This window comes from Gopherus flavomarginatus, unplaced genomic scaffold, assembly GCF_025201925.1.
Source record: "Gopherus flavomarginatus isolate rGopFla2 unplaced genomic scaffold, rGopFla2.mat.asm mat_scaffold_89_arrow_ctg1, whole genome shotgun sequence".
NCBI lineage: Eukaryota > Metazoa > Chordata > Testudines > Testudinidae > Gopherus > Gopherus flavomarginatus.
The window spans coordinates 382394-392232 of NW_026115175.1; the positions used below are offsets into that span (position 1 = coordinate 382394).

General features: G+C 51.0%; 1 non-coding gene across 1 annotated transcript; it reads right to left on the reverse strand.

Annotated features, from left to right (window-relative positions):
- Positions 1-9522: 9522 nt before the first annotated feature.
- On the reverse strand, positions 9523-9595 carry TRNAV-AAC (transfer RNA valine (anticodon AAC)). Its single transcript has one exon. It is a non-coding gene; the product is annotated as a tRNA-Val (tRNA).
- Positions 9596-9839: the final 244 nt, after the last annotated feature.

Genomic DNA, 9839 nt, shown 5'->3' on the forward strand with positions numbered 1-9839 from the left:
TTTGGGGAAGCGGCCCCATCATGCTGCATAGCTAGGCAGAGTAGGTGTGTCTATGCAAACACGGTCTGTTCCGGAAGTCTTTCCCCAGCTCCTCACTAGGTGAGAGAGGGGAGCTCATTCAGACCCTGCTTTCGCTTAGTATTTAAAAACTCCTTAGTGTCCCTATCTCTGCCGGCCTTAGATTTCTCCTCCTGTCCGTTTTTTGACAGCTCAGATGAGGTGACCGAGTGGTTAAGGTGATGGACTGCTACCCCATTATGCTCTGCCTGCAGGGGTTCAAATCCCATTCTCATCAGAGGCATTTAGTCTTCACCCTCCTTTATAGACAACCATCTCCCCCTTTGGTACAATAACAGATCAAACAATGTTGCTTGTGTTACCCAAAATTGGGTCAGTTAGTAAGCTTAGAGAGGACTAATAATGCCCCTCCCCCCCAGAGTTTGGCAGAAAGCAGCACATTTATTAGCTTGATAGCTAAGCTCAAAAGAAGGGATGGGGGAGGGTGTCACACTCATACTCACGCTCCCAGGACAGGCCTGGCAGTGGAGATGTCAGGATCCTTTAAGGTAAGTGTCCCACAGCGCAGCGATGGACGGTGCGATGAAGATCAGTCTCCCTGAGGTGCAATAGAATGTAACACAGCGAACCCCTGGCCAGATGGGTTCCCCTTGGTGTGGCTGGCGGGGGCGGGAGGGGAGAAGCCGGAGCTGCAGGCGGGGGAAGGGCGGTGGGACATTGTGACCCGGAGCCCCCGGGGAATGAGAGGCGCTGGGGGGCAGGAAAGTGACTGCCCCAGGGAGCCTGGGAGAAGCCTTGAAGGCGCCTCGGCCCCAGTGGAGCTGCAGGAGGATCCGCCCGCCCGCCCCGCTGGGATGGGGGGGCCCGGGCACGGCCGTCGTGTGGGGGGGAGGGGCGGACCCCGGGCCAGGCTGGGGGGGGGGCGGTGTATTAAATCCCTCCCCATAGCTATGTGCTACTCCCGGGCACTGCGCATGCCCAGTAACAGCCGCTGAAGCCGCTGCCCTTCCCCCTGCCCGGACCAGCCGTAACGTTCCGCCGGGCGCTGGGGGCGGGGCTGGAGCGGGACGGGGAAGTAACAGGCAGCGTGGGAGGGGCGGGCGCAGAGCAGGAAATTGATGGGCGGGGTGGGGTCAGGCAGCTGGAGGCAGGGTTCGTGGGGGGCTAAAGGGCACAATCCGGGCTGGGGGGAGGAGCAGGAGTTGAGCTCAGGGGGAGGCGCTGGCAGAGCCCCCCCCTCTGGTGTGAGGGCGGAGGTGTCGAGGGGGGAGGAGAAGCCGGAGTTGCAGGCGGGGGAGGTCACTGGGGTGGGGGGGGTAGATCTGTCTCTGTGCAGCCAGGACATTCCCGGGGTGGGAGGGAGGTGAGTTAACTGGATCCTGTCCCTGTTTTTGCCACTTCCTCCCACACACACATTCTCTCAAGATTTCCCCTTTTCTCTCTCATTATCACACGTGGCTATAAAATCCAGGGAGATTCTCCTTTCCCCCCCGCCAATGATCAGCTCTCTAATTGCCTCTGATTTTCCCTTTTCTCTCCATACTTCTCAAATGTCAATTTAAAATCTCTCCAATGGGGGGTGGATTTTCCCACCCATTTTATCTGCAGCGATTTGTCCTTGTTTGGGTGGGAAATTGTTGCCCTGGGTCATTCCCCAGAACACGGCTCCCACTGGAGTGGGATGGGATGAGGTTCCCGTTCTCTGCCCGGGCAGGGAAGGGAAGGGAGGAGCACATCCCCCATGGAGACTGCCCAGACCCCACTTCCCAATCCCCCTGCGGCCCCCTTCCATTGTCCAGGGAGCCTTCCAGCTCCCCCCCGCCCTTAAATCAGCTCCTCAAAGGGCTCTGAGCTGCTCACGTGAATGGTTGCCCCGTGGCCGGGGGGGACCATCACATTCTGTTTATGTATTGGACAGTTATATAAAATCCATTCCAACAGTCCCCCTTTTCCACTAGTTATTTAATAGCAACATCAAATCCCCTCCGATCTTGGTGGTTTTCTCTCATGTTATCAAATGTCGTTTGTGACAGGGTTCTATCTGCGTGTCTCAAAGATTGATATAAAATAACCCAAACATTTGCCCCACTTCTCTCTAGTTGTGTTATTTCTAATTGAATATGATGGGTTGTTTCCCAATGTGCTAAGATGCAGCCGCCTCTGGGGTGGATCCATGGTGGCCATTATTTGCTAGTGACAGCCCGTGGATCTTTCTTGCCCTCCAGGCCTTCCATTCTCCTGTTAAAGAAGCACTCCCCAGGCTCCCTCTGCCTGTGTGACTGGCCAGCAGGAGGTGGTGTTAACTTTCTAGCCACTTCTCACACTCTGTGAGGTAACACTTGCAGGGGCAGGGAAGGTGTCTGTGTGGGGAGATTGCAGCTGAAGGGGCATTGTGGTAGGGGGAGGCCTCTGGGTGGCTGGGCAGGGGGTACCCTAGTCAGGTTGGTGGGTTGTGGAGGTTTGGGGTTTTCGGGGGTGGTGGTTCTGATGTGCCCATCCCTGAGGCTATGGGTCCTGGAGGTGGGTATCGCTGGGGGCCTGGTGGCTGCAGAACATTGGGGTGGGTGTCTCTTGGGGAGGCGGGACAGAGGGTTAGAGGGAGCCTGGTTCTGTGCCAGGGGCTCTGTCTGTGCTTCCCCCGCTGGTTCCTGGTTTTGTTGCCATGCCCAGTGCACAGAGCTGGGGGAGGGGATCCCTGGCACTAGGTGTGGGCATGCCAGGGAAGCAGAGTGATGGGTCGCACTGTAAAGCATCAGGGGGTCATACTGGGCAGAGGAGGGGGTCCCAGGCAAATGTCAGGGTAGATCGTTCTGGAGGGTGGGGAAGTTCCTAGGCAGGCAGTGAGGGACTGAGTTCCCAGTGTGGGGGTGGGTCCCTTGAGGGGGTCCCTGGCTGCTGGGGGCTCTTGGTGGGGGGAACCCTTTGGGATTCCCAACCTGGCAATCATGGTGTGGTGGGGGTTCTCTGGCCGGTGGGGCTTTGAGGGGTATCTGGGGTCCCTGGCCAGGGACTCTGGGGGCTGCGTCCCAGGGAATATCTGATGGGATCCTGGCTGGGGGGTGTCTGGGGCCCCTGGCTGGGGGGTCTGGGCTCTGGGTACTAGGGGGTGTCTGGGGGCTGCTGCTAACCATGATCCTTCTCTCTGGTCAACTTGAACCAGAGTCCTGGCTCCTAGTCACCAGGTCACTAAGTCCATTCCCCAGTCACGTGCCCTGTCACTGTGATAACTTTCTGTCCACTTAGCAAATACTGTTAGTGTGAAATCACAGAATTTACTTTTCTCCTCTTTTGAAAACTGCAGTAACTTTCGATTCCGTTTGGAAAATTTTTGCCCCCAGTCCTTGTCCTAGATCTGCGGGGGTGAGGGAGGTGGGAAGGGAGTCAGCACTGCCACACGATGGTCTTTTCCACAGCGTTCTGAACTCATTCTTTCTGAAATCCGGTGTCATTGAGACCGTTGTTAATCCAGAGTCACTGTATGGAAAGACAAGGAGTGATTCCAGATGGACAGTGGGTCAAATGAGATCAGCCAACGTGGAGTACTTTGCACTTGTCTCTACTGAATTTGATCCTATTTACTTCAGATCATTTCTCCCGTTTGTCCAGATCATTTTGAATTTTAATCCAATCCTCCAAAGCACTTACAACCCCTCCCAGCTTGGTGTTGTCCGCAAACTTGATACGTGTAAGAGAGAGACTGTTACTGGGAGGGTTTCCCCATGTGTCAGAGGGTTACACCCTGGTGGGAGGGGGCTAGGCCTGTACTGGAATAAGGTCACTCTGTGCTTCACAGTGTGCTAGAACCTAGAATGTGCATTAGCAGGGGAAAAGCTGGGGGGAATCGGCTTGGGGAATGGACAAAAGCCTAGTCTGAATTCTCACACCTTGCCCTTTTCACCCCGGCAGGCCAGAGAATAACATCCATGTTTCGCTGCAGATCATCTCGTCCTCCCAGGGGCAAGGAAATGGCTGCAATGGAGCTGGCTCAGGTAAGAGATTATCAGGGTGGCGGGCTCTGCTTGGAGGTTGAGGAGCAGTAAATGCATAAGAGGGTGGGAATTGCTAGAGGTGGTGGGAAGCAGGAAATATCTCGGGTGGAGAAAGGGAGGGGACAGCATGTGACAAACCTGCTGAGACTTGTGTAGTGTAGGGCGTGATGGGTTGTCACCCCCAGGAGGCAGTTTGTGGAGCTTCTGGGAACTGCTGTGTCCTCTAACCCTCACGCTGGGCTGGCCCTTCTCACACTGCTTTGCTGGAGATTTCGCCAGCCTCTCCAGGGCCTGTTATCACCCAACACAACAGCAGGTGGCGCCATGCAGCCAACTAAGCTACCTGAGTGCGTTACCTAAGCCACTCAAGGACAGATAGAAGACAAGAGCCAATTTCCCACTCCCCAACCTTGCACACTTGCTGTAGTATAAATCCAGAATGATACCATCTTATAGTGCACAGGGATCTCTATAATACAAGCTCATTAATGTAGTTCCCCTTCCCCTCGATATGGGACAGATGTGCACAACAAGCTGAGATTTTCCCCAGACACTTCACTCAAAATACGCTGGTTAAGATAAAGCATCAAACAAGTTTATTAACTGCAGAAAGATAGATTAAGTGATTATAAGTGATAACAAACAGATCAAAGCAGATTATTTAGCAAATAACCAAAACTCAGACTAAGTCTAACATGCTAGATGGATAGAATTTGAATTAGCAATTTCTCACCCTGACTGATGGTACAAGCAGTCCCCCAGGTTTCCATACACAAGATAGAAATCTCTTGATCCTGGGAGCAGCACTTCCCCCACATCCGTTTTTGTTTCTCAGGTGTTTCCAGAAGTTCTCTTGTGTGGAGAATGAGGCCAAGAGATGATGTCACACCCCACCTTATGTAGCTTTTCCATATGGTGGGAACCTTTTGTTCCAAACTCAGTTCCTAGTCCAGTTTGTGGAAAAATACAGGTACTAAAATGGAGTTTAGTGTCATGTGGTCTGGTCACAGGCCCTGCTGAGTCATAGTAGCCATAACTCATAGGCTGGCTGAAACATTCACAGGAAGGCTAAGCTCTTCCACAGTCCATTGTCTTTGTTGAGCCATCAGCACTGTCTGGCTTCTTCATTGTTGTACCTGAAAGGCTCATTGTGGGTGTTACCCAGAGTAAGCACATTTGAAATACAGATACAGAGTCAATATCCATAACTTCAGATACGAACATGATATGTGCACACAAATAGGATAATCATATTCAGCAAATCAGAACTTTTCCAGTGACACCACACATGATGCATCTTCTACAAAATAGATCATAATTATGTCCTAACCATATTATAATCATACCACTATGATGAATATGGGGGTGTAGTGTCAGATAGGTCCTAATTTCAAGGCACAGGAGTTGGGAATGGAACTTCCCCTCTTTGTGGAACAGGAAATAACCCTCCAGCCAGGGCTGGGACAACTTCCCAGACTCTCAGCGATGGAGCCTGAATCTACTGACATTTCATTAATTACCACCAACCCCAATCTTTGTGGCAACTGTAAACTTTATCAGTGATGATTTTGTACTCTCTTCTAAGTCATGGATAAGAATGTTAAATAGCACAGGGCCAAGAACCAATCCCTGCAGGAACCTGCTAGAAAGAAATCCACTCGATCATGGTTCCCCATTTACTATCAGAGTTTTTAATCTATTTAATGTATGCCGTGTTTATTTTGTATCATTCTAGTTTTTTTTAGTAAAAATATTGTGCTAATCAAGTCATGTCCCTTACGGAAGTTTAGGTATATTACATCAATACTATTAGCTGCAACCAAACTTTTGATCTCATCCAATAAGGATATCCCGTTAGTTTGATAGGCTCTATTTTCTCTAAACCTTTGTTAATGGGCACTACAATTCTGACCTTCTAACTTCTATTCTTTATGATTGACTTCCTCTTTCTTCCATATATTTTATTTGGAGAGTGCTTGGATTCCTACCAGGGAGCCACTATCAGGGTCCAGAGACAGCCCCATCTCCTATATTAAGCTCTGGCTAGTAGCTATGTGATAAATGTGAAGACCCTGCTTCTGTCTGTCAGATGGGAGACACAAAGGTTCTCTCTTTCTACCCTCTGATGCCTCCTGGCTGCTGTAAGCAAGGTGGGGTGGGACTTTGTTAACATGTGCCTCCCGGAGCTTCCATTTCCCTGGTGCTGCTGTTCCGTGAATAGTGGGGTTGTGAGTGGGTCAGCAGGTACTGAGTATTGGACTCCTGCTCTTTCAGGGCCGGCGACCTTCGAGGAGGTGGCTGTGTATTTCTCCAGGGAAGAGGGGACTCTGCTGGACCCCACTCAGAGAGCCCTCTACAGAGATGTCATGCAGGGGAACTATGAGACGATGGTCTTGCTGGGTAAGGATTCCTGTCCCTTCTGTTCTTGGAAGGGGAAATGAAGAGTGAAGGTTCATGCCACCCCCACAATGCCATCTGTACCCTGTCCTGTTTCAGCATCACCCCAATAGGCCAGTAACATACATACTACCAGAGACCCTCCTCTGCTGCAGAACACTTTGGGAACAGAGCACAGGAGCAGCATCACACAATGTCAAATATCTCCTCTTTACTCAAGTAAAACTGGGGTTAGGTCCAGCATAATGAACAGAAGCTTCCTACCCCCAGCCTTCTCTCAAACCCTGAGCCTTCTCTACCCAAACCAGAATGTGCTTGGGGTGTAACAAGCAGGCGGCTGGAGTCAGAGCTGCCAGTCCAGGGTTACTTATCATACAGACACTCAGTGCGTCCTTGAACGCTGGCTGGGAGTATCCAGACAGGGGAGCTCCAGCAGCAGAACACTGAATCTCACCCAGGATTACAGATGACACAACTCCTCGCTGATCTGGATTGCACCCCAGCATGTGAAAATGGCCTAGGTTGGTAGTGACATTTCTTGAGACATGGAGAGTCTTGCTCCCATATCACCAGGTGTAATAAAAATAACAGGAAAGGCCAAATATGGAAAACTGATTGTTCAGCTTGCTTTTGACCTGCATCATATTTTGCAGTATATTCCAAATAAGGAAATTAACGTGCAACGTATGTGTCATTGTTTGTGGTTTTAAGCTGTAAAAGGCTTGTGTGATTTTTAGCTCAGGAACAGTATTCCAATAGCTGTCGTCCCCTGCGTGCTTGTAACCAAGAAAAGAGCCTCAGGCTGAGCCGATTCAAATATTAATCCTGTGGTCGTTTTCCACAACAGCCTCAATAGGTCCCTGTGATGGAATGTAAGGCTACATCTAGACTACCCACCGTATCGGCGGGTTAAAATCGATTGCTCGGGGATCTATATATGGCGTCTCATCTAGACACCATATATCAATCCCCGAACGCGCTTATATCAATTCCGGAACAACACCAACCCCAACGGAGTTGCTGATTTGACAGGGGGAGCCGCGGACATCGATCCCGCGCGGTGAGGATGGGTGAGTAATCCGATCTTAGATATTCGACTTCAGTTACGTTATTCACGTAGCTGAATTTGCGTATCTAAGATCGATTTCCCCCCGTAGTGTAGACCAGCCCTTAATGTCTTCACACCTTCCCCCTGCAGGAGAATGACTGTTTGACCAGCTGTTTGCCTTGCTGTCTCTGAGGAACTGGTCTGTGGGTGTTCCCCAGAACTGTAACTTTTTCAGTAATATCATACTGTAAAATCTCACAATTTTACATACAGTGTTACTACACATTTTAACAGGAGGATAATATTCAGTAGGTTATGCGTTTTCTAATGATACCTCACAAGCCATTTTCCACTAGCAGGGTCTTCTCTGTTCACAGAATTTCTGATAGTTTGATGTCTGCTGGCACTGGATATCACTATTTTGGCATCTCTCTCTCTGTCTCAGTGAGCACCCGCTGTGGTTGTTGAAAGTCTGTGATGGGATCTATGGGATGCAACTGAACAGTGGGACCCCTGAGCCCTTTGTCCCACCACCTGGGCTCCCTCTCACACATGTGATGCTGAGACAAGCTGTGAATCTCTGGCAGATATTGCACTTACACAGACATCCGTAGGTAGGGACACAGCCAACTGAATTACATGAATGCTTCTGCAGCCACTCATAACACTAATGATAGAAAGTCGCCCCCCTACAGCTCTGCAGCCTTGCACCCCTGGATCATACCATCTTGCCTTAATCAGAAGCCTGATCAGTGTGAGTTTATTACACAGGGTCCACCCCTCCCTCACTGTGAATAGTACATGAACCAGCCTTGTAATGGAGCTGAGATTTCCCAAGAACTTCAAGCAAAATACACCAGTTTAAGTAGAGCATAAAACAGATTTATTAACTACAGAAAGATGGAGTTTTAAGGATTATAAGTGGTAGGAATAAAAGATCAAAGTAAATTACCATGGAAATTAAAGATAAATTCACAATCTAAACTTTACACCTTATTACACTAGGGCATAGTTCAGTTATGCACACAGGAAGGCTTAATGCTCGAGCTGCTGCACATGCTGGGCAGGCTTAAGGTCGGGCTCCCCATGGCAGGAGAGAAGAAGACTCGGCCCCTGGAGGGGCAGGCTGGGGCTTCCTGGATCCCATTTGCTCACAGCCAGCGCCCTGCCCCCACTCCCAAGTCATCCGTGGCGCCCCCAGGTCGGCCAGAATGGAGCAGCAGTTTTCACTGCACTACGTCCACTTATGGCTTACAGGCAACTCCCAGACTCACCACAGTCCACCATCTCGGCCAGAAAGGAGCCCACTCAGCCTCACCATTGCTGCTTTTCCTTCCCCCCAGAACCCCGCTTCTCCTGGGCTGCAAGTAGCCATCCCTGGGATGCCAACAGGCAGCCACAGGGGTCTGTCTCTCAGCAGCCAACCGCACCTCCATGGGTTCAGCCCTCAGAAGGGCAGGTGGGGGTTTCCTGGATCCCAGTTGCTCACAGCCAGCCCAGCCTCCACCTCTAAAACCATCAGTCATGCCCCCAGGTTGGCCATAAAGGAGCCGCCATTCTCTACTTGGACTCAGCTTTGCTTGTTTTCCTTTCACCCAGAACCTCCCTTCTTCTCCTGGGCTGCAAGTAGCCACTCCTGGGAAGCCAAGAGGCAGGCACAGGATTCTACCTCCCAGCAGCCAACCACACCTCCCCAGGCTTTGCAGAATGAAGGGTGGTGCTCTACTAACCCCACTTAGCCGCACAGCTTCTTCCCTGCCTTCCTCAGCTCAACTTTCCTCTATTGCCCCATTCCTGCCTCACTTCCTCCTTTGGCCAGTCACGCAAAGGAGCCCAGCAGGAAGTGAGAGCCTCTATAGGCCAACCTCCAACAGCAGAGGTGGCCAAGCCACAAGCCTCCAAATGGTGACTGGCCTAACTACTCTAGGTTCTCCAGCCTGACACCAAGGTGCTTTCTCCACTGCTGTCAGCATCCTCTGTCATGCAGGGGTTGGAGTTATCCCAGGGACAGGCCAATAGGAGGAGTGCCCTTTCTGAATAACAAGGGGATCTGGGAAAAGAAAGCCAGCATGTTTCTGCCTGGTTTTGAACCAGGGACCTTTTGCGTGTTAGGCAAATGTGATAACCACTACACTACAGAAACTCCACCTACTGGGTTGTTGCTCACTCTGGCACAGACTGATGGACAAATCTAGAGAATGTGGTGGTAGCCCCTCGATAGGTCAGCTGGCAGGGCAGAGGACTGGAGCCAGCACTCAGGAAGTCGTCCTTACCTCGCCCATGTGACTCCAGCTTGAGGGAGAGCTTCTTTTTCTTCTCCTTGCTGACAAAGAGCAAGAGAAGAATGAAAGGTCAGGTGGGCCAACTCGGTGCAGAAGCCCATGCTG